Source organism: Blennius ocellaris (assembly GCF_963422515.1).
Source record: "Blennius ocellaris genome assembly, chromosome: 2".
NCBI classification, from domain to species: Eukaryota; Metazoa; Chordata; class Actinopteri; order Blenniiformes; family Blenniidae; genus Blennius; species Blennius ocellaris.
This window is the reverse complement of record NC_137651.1, coordinates 20,951,359-20,971,189: the sequence shown is the minus strand read 5'-3', so window position 1 is coordinate 20,971,189 and position 19,831 is coordinate 20,951,359.

Sequence of the window (19,831 nt, the reverse complement as noted above, 5' to 3'; positions counted from 1 at the left end):
ATGTGTTTATTTACAGTTGCTGCTGGTTAACACGCAGCCCCGAAACTTAATCGGGAGCCATCTGAAGATTTACAGCGCGAGACGTCTGCCGCCGTGTGAATTCGGGCTCGGATTGCAGCAGGCTGGCGTGCAGACGACCCCCTCCAAAAAAGAAAAAAAAATTATTGCATGGCTGCTAAGATGCATTCACACCAACAACATAAAAGGTGACATTTGAAAGGGAGCGCATTAGTGAAATGCAGCGGCTACATTAATTTGCAGTGGCTAAAAGCCTTGTTAGCATTCACAGTTTGAGTTTGAATGTACAATTACAACACGGAGAGGAACAGAGGGAACATAAGAGATAGAGGGAGAACAAAAGGAAGTAAGAGAGAGAAAGAGAGATAGTCTTTCATGTCTCCCCTGAGTTTGAAAGGCCTCCCTTTCATGTGAGCATTGTCATATTTTCTCTGTTCTCTTTCCATTTGCTCCACCTCCCTCCCCGTGATAAAGACATCAGTCTTTTAATACAGGGAGGGTGACACAGCCGTGTGTGTGTGGAGATGGAGATGGATGCAGTGAGGGTACAGATCTGACCTGTAGAGTCCTGTCTGGGTTGCGCTTTTCCAAACCATGTCAAAAAACTAAACGGTCTCTTACTGCTTTTTTTGTATAATTCACAGCAGAAGTGTCAGCCACATTTTAGTTCAGAGGCCACAAGCAGCCCAATTTCATCTTGAGTGCGTTAAAATACTGCCATAATATTGTTTCAATTTAATCTTGAACATTTTTCTTTATGGTGCAGATGATGAAAATGTCTATATTTTCACGTGACCAAACAAGTGACAAAGAAGTAATTTGTGCAGAACAACAACAAAGTTTCTGGATAATATAACTATAGCAAATATCAACTTAATCTTAAAATGTGTTGTTAAAAGCTAGAGCAGCACAACAACATAATCCGTCATTGTGTTGGTTGGTGTCATCACTGCATGCTGGTGAAGCAGAAGGCGGGTCGACAACGTTAGTGTTTCAGTTTCTAGGGTTGTTCGTTTTTTTTTTGTAATAAACAGAGACGCCAAGTGACTGTTTTCAGACTTATCCACTCGGAGTGTACGAGGGCTCCGAGTTCACTTTACCTGAGGAGCAACTGAAAGCACTTTGTTGAGGTTATTACTGCCAAAGGAACTCCGACCACTTATTAAAATCAGTGTTTTGCTTTCTTTCTTCAACATCACCATTAATGTTTCATGGCTGTGCTCAATGAAGAAATGGAACGTTTGAATTGTTTGTGAGGTAACTGTTGCAAATGCAGGTCTGGTCGCATTTTTATGATCGTTATGAAGGTCTGCTCATTTTTTCTTGCCTCAGTGTCAAAAGTACTCCTTGGAAAAACACAGATTTGGCAACGCAAGGTGGAGAAATATTTCCAGGAAGATTGTCGGTTTAGGCCAGAGTAGAGGAGAATAGTCAAACCCATCGCCGGGCAGGCACAGTGAAAGTGAACGCTTCTGCTAAAAATCACAGCACCATGCTTTTTCTTTGAACTCAAACCCCCTACACACACACACACACACACACACACACACACACACACACACACACACACACACACACACACACACACACACACACGCACATCAGCTCTATTACCTGACTGGTCCTTCCTCTCCTGAATAAGAGCAACAGATGTGAACAGTGAGGCGTAAAGCTGTCGAATCTCGAGGTTCAGTCCTCAATGATACTGGGTGAAAGGACAACGGATTTAATTTTAGAATGTAAATCTATCAGAAGCTGCATAAATCACTGTGGTTGGACGATTCTCCTGGGCAGGATCATTGATTTTTGCCACTTATTATTCATGTGAGCTCTTTTTTGTTTGCAGTTCGGACTCCATTTCCCACGAGTCCCATACACTGTATTTGAGTTTACAAGGAGGTCAAATGTTCTCCAACTTCGGCTACTCCCCCACAAACAACAACACGCAGATAGTGTTTGTGACTTCCTCCCCACCTTAGTCACACCAGCCAGTCACACTTTACAACCCCCCCCCCCTCCCCCCGAACTTCACAGATTCACCAAAGACTGAACCAGTTTTTTTGCTTTTTATCCCCTTCATTGACACGGTTCCGTTTACTTGCAGGGCCAGAGTTTTCACAAAGCCTCTCTTTCTGTTGTCCATGGTACCGTGTTGAAGGGGAGGGAGGTGGGAGCCGCGAGTGGTGTCGCAGGTTACAATAAGTTCCACCTACTGATCTTAATTGGACCTGATGTGTTGTTCTGCTCCCAGGACGCCTGTGGAGTCCGGTTCTGTTCAGTCTCATTGTGAAGCGGGCCAAGAGCTCTTGGCAGACGCCGAGCTATAAAACACTTTGGGCGCAGAAGCTTTGCTAAAAGGAGCTGGCGAGCAAATGAGGTCCCCAAAATAACTGTTATTGTTTTTGCAGGGGTTTTTTTTGTTTTGTTTTACCATTTTCTTTCAGCTTTTTTTCCTCCTCCCGCTCGCCCACTCGTACACATCTGCTAGTAGCGAGATACGGTCAAACAAGTGACAATATCCTACTTCCTGCCCCCTCCAACAACGCCTGGAGTTTTCTTTGCGAGATGTTTTTCTCATTAAGGATGTCATTGTAAAAGGCTTTGTTTTTCATTTTTCACGAAGGCTTTTAAAGGATTACGGGGCGGAGGCTGTGGAAATGGGGCCTGTTAAAGTTTGTTTTGATATTTCACTGCACATTCATAGAAAGTCTCATTTCCCTGCTGTGGAAGCAGGACGCCGCTTCCCTGCTGTGACAGTTTTCCTTGGAATTTCCCACTCTGGTGCAGAATGGCTTTGGGAAGGGTCTTGAAGTTGTGATGTAGTGACTATAATTCGGAGGGAGGGGACAAGCAACTCCGCTTTGAAGATGGAGACAGTCTGAGAGTGTGAGGATTTTTTTTCTTCCTTTTTTGGGTGTTGCTCTCAAACCAATTAGAGTCACTGAGGGAAAGAAACACAATAAAAAAAAATACAATGAAAGACATTTTCAAAGTACAAATGCAGCTTTGGTCTCTCACTGCAGTGATTAAAGATAAAAAAACAAGAATAAAAAAGCTCAGGATTTGTCTTAGATGTTTCAAGGGTCTTAGAGATGTGTTGTTTGGCAGGTTAGTCTCCGATTTAATCAGCGACAGACAGACAGACAGACAGACATACAGTACTTTATTCATCTCCAATTGTGGAAATTCGGATGTCTGTTGTTGGTTTTTTTTTAACTTATGAGTTGAATTCCAACGATACTACCATAAGTACGTGGCTTTTATTTATCTTTCAATTTGGACCATCCACCCATCCATCCAACTTGTATACTAATTTGTCCTGATCAGGTTTGCAGGGTGCTGGAGCCAATTTTCCCAAGTTCCCGTGTCAAAAATGTTGGGATTCACTCAGTTTGAGAAATTAAACGGTTTCAGTTTGTGAATCTGTAGTGGGATGAATGACGGTTGGTTTTGAAATGTTTAAAAGAAAAAATCAATCAGATGGGAAATAAAACAATAAAACAAGTTGGCGAGACATCAAACAACTTTGATATTATAACAATAGCAAAGGAAGTTCTGAAGTTTTTTGGGGGGAAGTTTTATTGGTTCACATCACATGATGACGTCTGATGATTTCTGACATTTCTGTGGAAACTCTTTCGATTGTCTTCAGAATGTCAAACCCGATGGCTTTGTGATTCACTTAGATACAACGTGACCAGGAAAGTGTTTACAGACACATCAATAACCTGCAAATAGTTTTTCCTCGACTAACTGTCCCACAAAAATCTGGCCGGGGGGGGGGGGGGGGGGGTCTGGCTCCCATTAACATTATCTCTAAGGGAGCCCAGAATGGGCTCTGTCAGTAGAACACCGGCCTGCTGTCAGGAGAAGAACGTGAGAATGAGAGGGCGGGATAAGAGAAAGGGAGAGGTATTACCACAGCAGGCTGCAAGGCTGCGTTTTATATGAAGCAGACTGTATATCACCTCTTACAAGGAGCGCAGTCAAAATAGGTGAGTGTCACTGGACCTGAAACCCGTGAAATGTCTCTGCGAGTATCAGCTGTTCACACTCAACGACAGAAAACTATTCTGTTAACGATTTTCGCCCACACTCCGAGTGCCACAGTGAGCAAGTGATTTACAGATGCTTTGTTTTGTACATTTGTTTAAAAATATTTTTTCTAACAAAAGAGCAGCTTTATGAACAGCAGTGTTTTTTCTCCAACACAAGCCGATCGGGCAGCTGGTTTAGTGCGACACTGTTTGGCTCAGGCAGACTGAGTCTGACTGCAGAGACTGATCGATACCAGATTGAGTACATGTTGTTCTATGACTCTGTCAGTTCCAATTACCTACTCTGAGATTTCATAACCATTCGGGGAGACTGATCACATTTGGACTTCTCTTCTTGCGCCACCAGCATGTTGACATTCGTGGCTGTTTAAGTTAGATATCAAAACTAGAGAATACCCAGACAATCTGATACACATGCTGCAATACCCTCATGGTGCACTATTATCACTAAATGTACGGTAAAGGGGCCAAATCTGGCCCAACTAATATTCCGATCCAGCCCACAGCGTAAACAAATGTAAGTTACTTTTGATTCCACACTGTACTTACAGAATATGTACTGAAATGTGGTTGATTATGTTCTTTTTATAATTAATTACATGAGCCACACATGATGGGGAAGTGTTATATATGTCATGTAGAAAGAATACAAAATGAAAAAGATAACCCTTTAAAAAGTGTATGTAAAGCCCATGTTCTGTCTACATGTAAACAGGGGAAAACAGAACTTTTTGAAAACCTCCATGTCCATTTTGAAATACTGCGACTGTGCATGTGCACCATGGTCATAGTAAATAATCCTTTTCCACAGGTAAATAGATTATAACAACAATGGCGGCCATCAGAGTGACATGATTCCCAGTTGATATATATTCACCATTGTTTATAGCGCACTGTCCTCTTTATGCTAGTGTGTGGTTTCGTTACAAAAACAAACAAGAGCGCACGCAAGTGGCCCAACATGAAAACTATATTGTTTGCTTGATCTTTCAGTGACGGTGCTGGGGAATTTAGGGATCTCTAGTTTGTTTTCTACTGTAACTCCGACAATATGCATGTGCCGCACTGTGCACGTAACAGTCGCACAAATAAAGTAAAAGCTCTGCTATTTAAAACAATAACATGCATCATAATACACAAGATATTTATCCAACGTGATGAAAGGTTTACAAACCTGCCACTTAAATTCACCACTGAATGTGGACTTTAACACCAGAATGTCACTGATGGAGCCTCAACAGCAGCAGGAAGCAAAACACACACAGCAAACAATGCCAAATAGAAAATAATCATCACTCACCATGAGTTGTCAGAATAAAATGATACGTCGGTTGTTGTTGCCTCTTGTTAGAGGCATATGCTTATGCAGCAATCTGATCAAGCCTCTGTCATTTGCTAAATACTGTATCTCCTGATTATCTCCACCTTGTGAAACAACATTTACAACTTTTGTTGTCACCATGTAGTCGATACACTCTGCTGTTCAAGCAAAGATCAAGGCCGCAGTGGCCTCTAGAGTTCTGGGCAGCAGGACGTCTAGAGAGCACCTTCAGGGAACCTCTTCTAATTTGGTTCTCCTGTGAACTCTCATTTAAAGATGAACTAATTAGATTTTTGTAGCCAAAGGTAATTCTGGTTTCAGACATGTCACTGGATTACATTTCCGAGTTGGAGCCAACTGCTGCCGGGTGGTTTAAAAGTAAGTTAAACCTTCGTGGATTAAAGCAAATCCATTCAGATGCCCTGATGACTTTTAGGCACATTATTCTCAGTCACTGGCAGAAATACTTCAACATTTTCTTTTTAATCCAATAAATACTCAACTGACCTTAAAATATGTCATTAACTATGGCTATTAAAGCAATAATAAAGTGAAGAATTGGAATGACATTGAAGACGTTGGCGTGAACGACTGACTGTAACAATCTGCGACTAAGAAAATACCCTGAACTGATCATATTTGGGCTATTTTGTCTCTAAATCAGTGACTATTTATAAATGTTATCATCGTATGACATTTTTAAATTGTCAAACTTCCAAAGCTATTCAACTCACATATATTCCAGGTCAGGGTGATACCTTTCCCCAGTGGGAAAGAAATCATATTAACTTGAATTTTATTGGGGGAAAAAATGTTTTTTTTTTTAGAAATAGAGATAAAATTCTAAAGCATTAAAATGCTAAACTGTCCATATACTTGTATTTTATTCTTTATGTAACTTTATTTAACCTTATTTAATTTTATATTGTGTGTTTGTACTGGTCGATCTTGTAAGTGACAACCATCCCGACAAGATTACTTGTACAAACCAGAGAAGGTAATGAACAGAAGGGCATTTGTGAACATCCATGCCTTAAATAAGATTTAAATAGGAGAAAACTATGTAAATTGTAGCCCCACCCCAAACAGAAGTAAAATATATTGAAAACTGTTTCCAAGCTGCTCTGCTATATCAAACCCAATAATCCCTTGAAACACCCAATTCTTAACAAGTACACATAATTATCTTACACATATAAAACTAATTCACCAATCCAGACAAAACTATTAAATAATAATAACTGATAAGACAGCTGGCAACGATTTAGAAGAAACATTTTATTTGCATATTAATGTCCATGGATTTCAACGACCTATAACAATAATATCATAAAATGTGCAAAACACTAGGAAAGTCTGTTGTGACGACGCGACTGGGCTTGAGACGAAGCATGTGAGTTTTATGTCAAACTCGGTGGAAACCATTGGAAACTTCTGATTTAAGACATTCAGAAAGAAGGTTTGAGACAAAGCTCATTATTGAAAATGAACAGTTTCACTCAGAGGAAAGAAAAAAAAGTGGACTTTGAAAGTTTTCTGAAGACATGCAGTGACGATTTAAAGCTGCCATGTGCTCATCCATCCACTCATCCATCCATCCATCAATGGAACACAAAGAGAAAAACAGTCACAAGTGACACCTACAGACAAATTTCCAACCATGTATTTTTCCATACAAGCTTTATAAGACTTATAATTGGAGCGGTTGGCCAAACCATCAAAGTGCTGACACAGACGTAAACAATCATACACTCATTTAACAATCTGACACACAAATAAACACATGTGGAACCTGAGTCTGATAGCCGTGGTCCGATGCTTCAAAGTGCTTCAACACAAGATATGTCACACAGGGGCAAGTAGAAATTAATACAAAGCTGATATATCAGTCAAAATAATAATATTCCTTTTTGTGGAAAATATACTGTAATTGCTGTAATACATCACAATTTGTTGACAGGCTGTTTTGCACAAAATAAACATAATGTCACTTACAGTTTATCCACTTCTATTTGACCTCGAGATATTTGTGGTTTAATAGCTTGGAGGGCTTTTCTGGTTAATTTCAAGACTCTTGGACTACTTGCTGATTTGTCATGTACAAATATATACACACACATTAAAGTGCTTGATCTGTGGGCCAAAAACATCTCCTCCAATACAATCACTAATAGTTTTTTCTTTATCATTTCTTGTATTGTATTTCTTTCTATTTTCTGCCTTTTTGTCGGTTTCCTTTGTTTTTGTAAAGATCAACACAATCTTCATATCAGATGTTCTCCTCTTACATAGAGAGCCGTCCATGTGTGTCACGGTGCTTGACCCCTGTGTGTTGTTTGGCAGAAAGAGGCATGGATGAAGACGAATGGGGACGGTTCAGCCTGGGAGTGAGCGCAGTAGAAAATAAAAAGGTTCAAGACAAGCAGGAGACGGACGGAACGTGAGGCCCGTGTTGAAATAGATGCAGCTCATTTACCCTCACAGATACCATTAGAGCCCATAAACCTCCCCTGTCCCCTCTGCTGGGCTCATCTGTCTCCATGAATGATGCCTGTGTTTGGATACTTGGGCCACTAATGGTCATGATCTGTGATTTACACTGTGTGCTGCTTCGGGAGGTTACATGGAGCGAGATGATGACAAATGCATGCACTGTAGTTATGACATGTTTAAAAGCCAGAGAGCTGTGTTTATAGTCCGGGCCTTTTTCTTAGAGCTCTGTGTTTCTGCTCTGATGAACTGACAAAGGACCTCAGATGTTACATTCTCTCTGATTTACTGAAGGAGGGAAGCCGAACTACAATTTCTGATGCATTTAAGGCACATTTTTGGACAAGTACTTTAAACCTGAATGTACAATTTTATCAAATTCTGTTGTTAAACATTTACATTTCCCAATACTTTCAAGGCCATATACAGTTTCTTTATTTTAATTTAGTGCAAGCAAATAAGGATACAATCAAATCCCTTAAATGCCATGATCACGAAATGGTAATTTGTTTAACACAAACTGAATAAAACTGCAACATTACCACATTTTCTGTCAACTAAAAGTTAATGTATGTACTAGTGATGATCGAATTTGAACGAATCGTTCAAAACCCGCGAGTTACTTTACTGAACGGTGACTCACGAGTTTTCACGTTCATTAACTCGTTCACTGAGTCATTCTTACTACAGCCTCCAGCTGCAGAGAGGAAAATATAAGTGTCACTGTTCTGCTCAGTGTCACTGTTCTGCAGCTCGCCTAACTCCATTACTCACTTTAGTCGCCCTGTGAGAAAAGCAGCTGTAATGCTAAAAGAGCTGCTAAAAGCAGCTTATAGCTGGGCCGCTAACGCTAGCTGCTATGCACAGCAGCTTCTGGCTCCTTACAGTCACATGAGGCTTTCAGCAGCTCGAGTCAGCTCGTAGGTGTAGTTCAGCACGAATGACCGAGTCAGCTCGCTCCAATCGTTCAGCTCACATGCCCGAGTCACCTCGAAACTCGAAAGAGTCGTTCACTGAATCGGTCAGTAGCACTTCCTCTGTGTCGTTCGCCTCATGAGTGGTGAGTGGTGAGCCCTCCGCCCCTCCCTCACCTGAAAATCTGCAGCGGCGCTGCACAGAAAGTTTGAGTGACAGCGGAGAAAAAAAACCACACACATTGTCTGTTTCACAAAGCTTGTAGAGATAAATACATGAATAATACCGTACATGGATAAATACACAATAAACAGTGTTAAAATACAACTGTAGCAGGTATTGTGTTACATTTAATATTGTCCCCTATAATTAGTTCTGTCCTATGAACGTCACATTATTTATTGATACTAGTAAAAAAATAAAGTCAGAATGTTGGAGGGAAAAAAAATATAAAATCATATGTATATATTAATATATACTGTATATCTGCCATTCTGAATGTCAGGTATTGATTCAGTTTAATCTAGAATAAGGAGACCAGGACCACTGAAAACTAATGTGTACTTATTGTTTATTTTCCTCAGAAGGGTTTCAGCATTTTACTATGAATATATGATTCTCCCCCGTGGTTCATGTTGCAGTTCAGCTGAGCCTCCAGGTCCTGGAGCGGGTGGAAATAGTGCGCATGCGCAACTGAATCAAATGACTCAAATGACTCAGACAACCGATTCACTTGGATGAACGACTCAAAAACCCGTGAGTCCGTTCAAGGAGTCGGGTTTCTCATCACTAGTATGTACAATAATAATTTAAACAATAACCATCAAATCCGACCAGATTTGGTGAACCAAGTTTAGATATAGAACAGTTTTTTCCACTGCCCCCAAAGTGCTTTCGTCACATTCATCCATTCATTCCCACATTCACACCCCAATGAGGGAGGTTGCCATGCAATGCTTTCATTCCAACTACTGGGAGCAGTACACATACACCTCTTACAACAACAAAAACAGCAGTATAACTTAGTTGTGTCCAAGTTGTCCAGCCTTGTGTTGTTCACATCCATGTACATGTGTAAACACTTAAAACCAATGCGTCATTGGAGATTATAAAAACTGGGACACTAAAAGCACATTCTTTTAAAAACTGTTAGTGGGAAGAAGGCAAACTGCGGAAATGTGGTGGACCATGTCAAGGTTTCCAAGAATGAAAGTGTATAATCTCACCTCTATGTAAAATAATATCATTGAACACTCCACGATGCATGTCAATACGGATACTCGAAAAACATGATTGCATCTTCATGGAGACGATAGTTGGCAGGGCAGGTGTGGGCACTCGTGATATTTGAGGGCCACGGTCGTGCATGTTTTCAATGTTTCCTCGCACCAGCACAGCTGAATTTAATGAATGAATCATGATGAGACTCTGCAGAAAGTCTGATTACGAGCCAATTGTTATTACCAGGTGTGCTGAAGTGACGGTACGTGGACACAGTGCAGCAATACGATCCCTGGAGGACCGGGTGTGGCCATCCCTGTGCTCAAGGAAGCGTAACAGGTGGATGATGATTTTGACTTGGGCCTTGAACTGATACATCAAACTGAAGGGGGGACAAAAGAAGAAGAAGGAAGCACGATGGGAAAAATGTTCCCCTCCACACTATAGTGCTTAATTTGCAGATGCACACAGACACATATTTGGCTTGAACTGAAGAGTGTTTACACTTAAACCTCAGACGGTTTCATTATTTATGAGCACCCTTGGACATTTGGATTGGTTTAGGATGGAGGGAGAGAATGAGAGAGAGGAATATAAAATAGGACTTTTATGATATCGCAAAATTGCCAACATGTGGTGTGAAATGTAAACTGCGCTGTCTGGCCTGTCAAGGAGAGGAAAGCATCATGAATGTGGAATTGTGTGTGTGTGTGTGTGTGTGTGTGTGTGTGTGTGTGTGTGTGTGTGTGTGTGTGTGTGTGTGTGTGTGTGTGTGTGTGTGTGTGTGTGTGTGTGTGTGTGTGTGTGTGTGTGTGTGTGTGTGTTTTACTTGTGACAAAAGAAGCTTTAGTTTTTCAAAGCCCGATGTATTTTTTTCATCAATGTTAAATCCTTCTAATACAATATGACTACGCTGACTCTGTCGATAACATTCATGGAAGTAACTGAAACCTATACACAAGTATGGATGTTTTACCGTATTCAAATAACAGATGAAGGTTTTATGACAGAAGTGACCAGGGGGCAGTAATGCAGAAAAGAGCTGCAGACAGAGGATCATCGAGATGATAAATATTAGACTGAGAACACAGCTTGAAATCTTCAAACTCTCTTACAGAAGAACTTTGTGATACTTGGTGGTGTGACTCCACCTTGCTGGAAACTTTTGTAGCTGATGTCGAGACATTGTAGGGATTTAAGATTATTCTTGGGCGGACGAAGGTCCATAGTCGAAGGACATGAAGACAACATGGGCTTGAGCTACTGAAGATTTGTAACCATAAAAACAAGCAGATATATGAATGGGACTCAGTGAAGATCATGTCTGATTAACGCCACTGATTATATACAAACTATTGGTTTAACACATTTACCTTTGGAAGCTATAACTCGGCTCCCAATGCAGGTTTGTGTCCCCATCAGAAAGATGCAGATTCAATCCTCCATATGTTAAAGAGCAGGACACTGAAACCCAAATTGATCACAAGTGGATGGACTGAGCACCTTGTATGGCAGCTGCCTCCATTGGTGTATTAATCTGTAAGTGAATAGCGAATATGACTAACATTAGAATAAACTTTTGGGTTGCTCCATTAGTGAACTATGAAGGTTTGAATATTTGGCCTGGCCTCCAAATGGTACAAAATAGTGGAAGAGCTTTGTGCTAATAACTTAATATACATTTTCAATTTGATTTACAAAAACTGAAAAAGTTGCTGATGATCTGTTTTTACCGTGTTTGAAAAAAGCACTGCTTCTCAGCTCAGCCTTTAATGGATATGCAGTGATATATTGAGAACTTCCTCCATCAACACGATCAACTTCACATGCTCAGGGTGGAGTTACTGAACGCAAATGATTATTTGAATATGACTGATTTTCTAAAAACAACACCATGAATAACATCATGTGCCAACATTGAAGTACACATGCAAATAAAAAAATATGTAAATCTGCATGAGAGTGGAATTTAGCAACCTTCGCAACCAACTGTTTTAAAAAAATGTTTTATTCCTGCAATATTGTATTGACCCTGGTTCGCACTGAAGTAAATTTTAAATTTAAAACATAAGATTGTAAATAAATGACCTGGCACCCATAGACAGGTCGTCATAAAAACACTATTATCCAGCTATTCCTGCTTGGGGGCATTAAAATGTGGCGAATCACACATAAATTACAATCGGTTTAAATTGAAAAAGTGCCAAGTGGAGACAGAAGAGTAAACGAGTGGGACATGTAGACATGTTGACTTGTAAAGTGGCAAACATCTAAAATTGTAAGAAAACTATTGTTACTTTTTGGGGCCTTGAACTTTTCGGTGAGCTAATTCGCGAGGGGTAAGCCCTGATAACGACCCTGCTTGTTACATTCATACATTACTCATTAATGATAATGCAGACTTATCTTCTACTCACGGAGGTTATCCCCTTGCATACAGAACAGAACCTTTTTTTTTTTTTTTTTTTAACCAAGGAACTACACACTGATCTGTTCTGTCCTCTCACCATTTGAGCTGGTGGGCGGAGTACAAGCAGGGCATTGCCAGTTGGCACGCTTCCATTAGTGCCCTTGCATTTTCAGCGAGGTCATCAGCTGGGGGGGGGGGGGGGGGGGGGGGGGAGTACTCCATGTGTTTTGTTTTTTTTTTTCTCGCTCCCTTGCTGTGGTGCATTTGTAGACTAATTCCATTGTTGGAGCCTGGAAATGAAAGCTGGACCAGCCTGTGGCTGTTGGGAGTGGTGGAGATGCAGTTTGTCAGAACTCATCTGTGGTTTAAAGGTAGTCACTGAACCTTAGAGAATCTGGAAGAGAAGAAAATGTACAAAGCTTTACTAGTAGGCCACAAGTAGGTCGAGTGAATTCTCTGGCTCATTTAGAGAGTAAAGCACAGATGATGGAACCTGATGAATTGAAGCCTTATTTATATTTAATTGTATGTCTTGAATGGCGCCGTATCTGCTGTGCTCAAAAACTGCATCATAGAAAGGTTCTCATGGTTCATGCTTCATTTCTTGTGTGCTTTTAGACATTCTGAAGGCCTCTACATACTCCCATAAGAACAAGAACAAAAGTTGGATTGTGACGTCAGTCAGCTGCCAGTCAGTCATTTTTACCTCTAACAAGAGCCAATTTTAAAGATGTATAGGAAAAATTAGGAGGCTGATTTTGCATTTAGCGAAACATCTGCGGCATGACTGCATCGATTTGCATTAAGTTTATTTTCTGTGAACACCTCTTTGTATTTATAGGAGTTCTGCTTTGTACTCGGTGTATTAGGTTCCTTCTACTCCTTTGCTTCGGAGAAATACAAGGACACTTGAGTGTTGGACCGACTACAGTATATTCAGCTCTTTTTTCAGATTCACAGGTGTCCTGTAGGGAAATATTTCCAAGTCCTGACCTCTGCTACACTCCAAGTTCCTGTGAGAAAAACACATATTCGTGACCATCATCTCCAGAACTGTGAACCGTGACCTCACGGCTTCACGGTGCCGAGACACTCATGATATCCAACACCTGAACTTGACCAAAATAATATTGACAAGTCTCAGGGAGGTCAAAGGATCTCCTGCACTAACAGGTTTGAATTGGCTCAGCGCGATCCTCTTCAATAAGCCTCCAAAAGCTGCAGCAAAGTCATTAAAAAATATACACGTGCACATAACACTGCGGCCAGAATCTTCACTGTATGTATGCTCTGAAAACACAGATGCTCCCTTTGCTTTATTTGGATAGTTTCACAGTGGGATCTTTGCTTGTTTTTGCCCATAAGTGCCCGGGAGAAATCAAATCCCAACTGAAATATTTTTCTTTGCCGTCACTACATTTCAGCCTGACGCTTTCACTCCCAGGGAAGCATCCAGACCTCAACTTTCCTTTCAACTGGGGATTTAAAGGAAGATTAGAGAAAACTATGTAAATGACACCCCTCCTGCAGAGTCGAGTGAAATGTTCAAGAGGGAAGCCATGACTTAAGGAGTAAAGCAACGGCAGTGGGAATCAGAATTTAAAAAAAATATATTTTTTTTTTTTTTTGGTGGGGGGCACATCCTTGGGAATTTCCCTCGGAAATCTGTGGATTATCCTGGCTAGTTTGTCAGGATTAAGAATGGTAAAGACCAATGAGGCTGATCCCAAGGTAGGGATAGGGTTGGAGCATTGGGAAAAATAACAAAGGAAGCCAGGTGAAATCTACGAAAGTATTTTTTTGTATGTTTTGAAGATCTTCTAATTGGAGGTAAAAATCTGCTTGGTATGTTTTGGTCACAGGGATTTTAATGAAAGCTGTGAGATTATACAATGGGGGAGGGTGAAGCAGACACCTGTAGATTATGCTTTCCAATAAATAAAATTTGAAAGCCATAGCACAATTTAAAGTGTATGATGGCATTTTGAACATTTAGATCATGGGTGTTACACTTTTTCCACTTCACAGGCAAACCGTACAAACAGGCCAAACCTGAATAAGTTAAGCTTGTTAAAGAAATATAACCACAATCGCAACATTGTTTTAATGAGGCAGCCTGATGCTAAATGCTGCTACATGTCCACATTTGAGATTTATCAGATCTCTTTACTTTTGTTGCATCTAAAAACGCGACCAATAACTTTAATTGTTCTTAAATTGGTGAATCTGCAGAAAAACCTAAAATATTTCACTTCACAAAATTACTCTGTCGCTCTGTCTAAGCTGTCGCTTCTTTGAGTTTTCCTTCTGTTTCACTTCCACTTCCACCTTCACTACTTGCAGCCTTCGGAATAATATTGGCTGTGGCATCATATATGCATGATACAAACAGTCACACAAGACAGTCACAGTGCAAAGCATTATGGGACATATCCATTTACTGGGTGGGAGGATATCTCTGGTCCATATAAACCTGCACATCAATCTCATCACTTCAGTCAGGGTTCATGTAAATAAGTCTGATCTCTCAATTGGAAGTATTCAATCATATTCACTGAGAGTCAGCTCCTCCCATAGTGTATCTCTAGCGCAGATAAACAGCACACATATTCAGCTGCCACTGTGATGCAAGTGAAAATCTGAAAGACACCTTCCATTATTTCATAGTGCCGATGTCCAATTACCCTTTGTAGACATTTTTCAGGAAGACGGATCAACATAATATTGATCTACCTTGCACATGCATGAAAGACATAAGATAAAAAAAATTTTTACCCAGCAGGTCGAATTCCAGTAGCTCCTCTTAGTTCAGAGCACATAGGCCAGTGAAGTTCAGCCACCCATGACGCTCTTTTCCTTCCACTCTGTTAGTTTGGTCCTTCTTGAACTCACCAAAATACTTTGCTACATTTTCTGATTCAGATACATCTATTTCAATAACTGACTGTTTACTTGGGTGGTAACGTCTCCAAACTCTAAATGAACATGGCTGCAACCCCACCTGCCTTTTCTGCAGTACATCTATATGTTTTTTTTTTAATTATTATTATGATTTTCCTGCAAATCAAGCCACTACGTCCTACAGACTGTAAGTTGCTCTTGAAAAGAGGCACTTGCTTGCACGTCGAAAAACACATCTATCAAACTTGTGTCTGTCAAAAATGGCTCTTAGACAAAGTGCGCCAGTCCTCTTAGACATACTGATTAGCTCAACTATCTCCCATTCCACTCCTTTCCATACTTCTTTCCGTCTCGTCTCTCTTGCTCTCATTCCTCCGTCCGCTGTACAGACGGTCACCTCAGTGTCAATGGTGATGGCTAAGTGGGAGCTTGAGCACTTCCTTAATCAATCTGGGTAATAGAGAGGAGCTCGGCAGCCCCCCTCTCGTACACATCCAGACACGCAGATTCTGAAAGATCTGTCAGCTCTCATTCTCAGTCATCCATCCAATTTATTCAGGCATTGAGCTGTCTGTCCCACACATGGTGGGAAAGGAAGTAAACAGATTTGACACATTTGCTGTCGATACACCTGCATGCCCAAAGAAGCACATCAAGGATAGATTAGTACAGTGGTGCATGAATTTGCAAAACGCACACAGGAAATTATAAAGCGAGCGTAGCCTGGAAGACACGCTACTCAGACACGCACACACATCTCACTGTCAGAGGGATATAGGCAGACAGCTGGGAATGTCACGCATGCACACTCGACGGGCAATCCAATAAAGGAGAGGACATGGCGAGGGCGAATACCTTGATAAGCTGTGGTATGCTTTGTGTAAACACTTGCCTCTTTTAAAACGGAGCATTTCGAACACGTCGATCCGAGTAGAGTGGCGATTAATGCGGTAGCAGCGGAGCGGGAGGACGACCGGGGAAGGAATCGGCCAGCTGCTCATCAATATCAGAGCAACATGCACAGCTGCCTGTTGGAAGTGAATGTGAGTGCGTCCGGCACATCGAATGAAGACGTTCTCCAGGCGAGCACATTCCAAACTTGCTGTCGATATCCGGCTCACATCTGCCCACTGTTCCTCAATATATTTCACTAAATCCCACTCGCCCTTCCTCTGTCTGCATTCACGGCCTCTTACTGTGCCAACTCATATATCTTTTGCTCTCTTCTTTTCTTGTGTTGTCCTTCCATCGCTGTTCTCACCCTCTGACCCTTTCCAAATGGCCTCAAGATGTTGCTGCAATTCATTTGCATTTACTTATATCTCAAGCACACACACGGCCAAGAAAACCATGGAGGAAATCTTGACCACATTCTGAATGGCAGCACAGAGGAAGGGGCTGGCTGGAGGCTGTCCTGTGTGATGTCCTGACGGGATTAGGAACAGATTTGCATGACCGAGCACATAAAATCCAACTTTCCAATGAAGTTAAATATGTTTATATACCATATATGTGTGACACTAAAGACATCACGCAACAACAATTCCATATCCTTTATATGTTTGAAACTTTTCGAACGAAAACTACGTACATATGATGCGTGGTATATTCCTCCTAAGACTCTTAACTGAGTGATCTCATGAGATCAACAAAATTGCATGATCACTTGCCCAATCATTTCTTACGAGGTTATGTGAGCTCCAACACTTAGTCCTCGACCAGCTCGGAGGAAGTCCAGCTCATCAGTAGAAATTAAAAGAAAATCCAAGCAGTGGGGAAAAATTGCTGGGAATACAATGCACTTGGTTTCCTGTCACACTATTCAAGAAGTCAAGAAAGAATGGTTTGATATGAAAATGGTTGAAAAAAAAAGACATCACGCCAAAGCATGACAGTCAATGAAAATGACTGGTGGAGGCCAGAAAGATGTCTGCACCACAGAAGTTTGTGGGAAATGTTTCCCTGGACACCAACACTGTGCTATCCAAAAGTATAAATAATACATCATACATACAATAAATTACTGAGCTGTCAGCCTATATGAATACAAATTAGAATCAAAATGTGAAGAGTTAAACAGGATACATAACAACAAAGGATATTGGATTTCAAACTCAAACATGCTGCAAAGTAACAAAAAATACAAGTGATCAGTGGAAAGACTTGTTTGGTAAACAGAAAACTGCTTGTGTCAAACTCCTACTTCGGATCAGAAACACTTGTACATTTTGCCCATACTTGAGAAGAGTAATGCAAAAATTGATGAAATGCTTCGTTAGACAAGTGATTTAGCAAATAGTTCAACACAAACATGATCTCTCCATGCAGGCCTCAGCCACATCCGAGACAGTTCTTCTACCAGACCAGCAACTCTAAACCAACTGAGGTTTCCCAACAATACGGTACCGTTATGTCTCGGTGGAACTCTGACTTAGGGGCTTTCAGCCATGCACCTTTCAATTGGCCTGTGGCAGATCCCCTAAGACCAACTCACTCGTATTCATCTGCTTTGCGCATTTAATTTGTATTCATCATGTTAAAAATATGTCGATATGAGTGCTGCTTGTATGAAACCCACTGGTCTGATGCCCACAGTAAAGGCACTGTGTACAAGAAAATGTTTCAAATGAAAACGTGTAGTTTTTGTGTTTTCCTTTTAGAAAGGTTTTACATTGACACAAGCTGGTGGTGCTGGTTGTTTTTCTAATAGAACCATCTGCTATAAACGTTAACAATCTTGAGTACACAAACATTTGTATGGACAGACAATGACGTTGGATTACTATTATTGGTAACTATTAAGGAAATCTTGTTTTGTCTCATAAAGAATGATGTGTAATTTGCAGTCTTTGTGGTGTCATGCAAGGGTTGCACTGTGACTTTGTCTCTTCTTGCAAGAATAATATATTAAAACTGCCTTAAACTTTTTGTAATTGCTCTGAGTCTGATTTTCTGTGTATTCTATCTCCCTGGGGTGTTTTACTTGGAATTTCTCCTGACAGCGACTCTCAACTATAAAACTATCAATTCCCAGGATATTCATGCAACGTGTACGAACGGATACCATAAAGACTACAAAAGTTTCATTCTTTTAACTTGAAAGGTTTCCATGTAAATGAATCCCAAGATGATACAATCTGTAACATCAGGAGTATTGTTTGTCACACTTCCCTTATTAGTTCAAAAGAATGTCAAAAATCATTTGGAAAAATTACCTGTTATCCCTTTCAAGAAGTTCATTTCTGTTTGGAAAATGTTCAACATGAAGGCAATCAACCTGGAGTTGCCTGTTATGCATACAGTCGTGGGTGCTTGTGCTAATCATAGTTAAATTAGCTTGTTGGTTAGATCAACCATTTAAAGAGAAAACTGACCTTCCTGGGAACTCACGGGGTTGACTAAATTTACATTACACTTCTGGCATGGCATTGAGACTGGTGTCCAATTACAGTGCCAAACACATTTGATTCCCTTTTGGTTTGGGAGCAATCTGTACTGGTATTGGGTATTAGTAGGATTGACTGTAAAAAGTAGAGTATTTGCCTCATCTGAAGTGACTTGATTGCATCACACATTGGTCTGTCTTGCCCTTTTCTCTCCTCTATCCCCTCACCCCAACCGGAATAGCAGAAAGCCGTCACCTCTGAGCCTGGTTCAACAAGCCCCAGGTTCTGTAGAAAGGATTCATCCCAGAGTTTTTCCTTTTCACTGTCACTTATACTTTCTCATGTGGGTTTGTTGGGTTTTTCTCTGTAAAAGTGCCCTGAAATGAATTTGTTGCATTTGGTGCTTACATAAATAAAGTTGAATTAAATTGAATGTATTTCCATCCATCCATCCATCCATCCCAGGTTTGCCAACTGGATGATACAATTTAACTCTAATGTTTTGATGCTGGAGGAAACCATTAGATTTAAGATGTTAATGGTGGTGACAGAGGAATGTGTATGGTCAGCATTTTCAGCTTGGTTCAGATCGATGGACAATTCCAAGTCATAAGAATTAAGAGTCAAACTGTGCCAAAAAAAAAAATTTGAGCTCATGGATTCGTGCTACTAACCTAAGTGCTGTATCAGATTTATATGCGTTGGACAGCTGCCATCAGACAGTAAGCAGGTTTACTAATAGAGTGCTTGGTGAGTATGCATACATATGCAGGAACAAGTCACAAGGACAAGCTTGAAACGTTTTCTAATGAAATGATTCAATTCCGTTAGATTTTGTTGTTGTTGCTTGAAATGACATTTCTGCTATTTGACATCCGAATCTCAATAATTTCACTTCCTGGAAAACACAAGAAGTGACTTCATCTGGAATTGAACATTGCACATAAAAAATAAAAAAAAATCCCATAAAAGCATCACAGATTTTAAACAAGTTCCCCTCCTGCATCTGAGCCGTCAAATAAAAGTGCCTCTTTCTGGCTGAAGTCGTCTTGGTTTACACATCTAAACAACCCTCCCTCCTTTTCCAACAAGATAAACCCCAAAGTAAAGA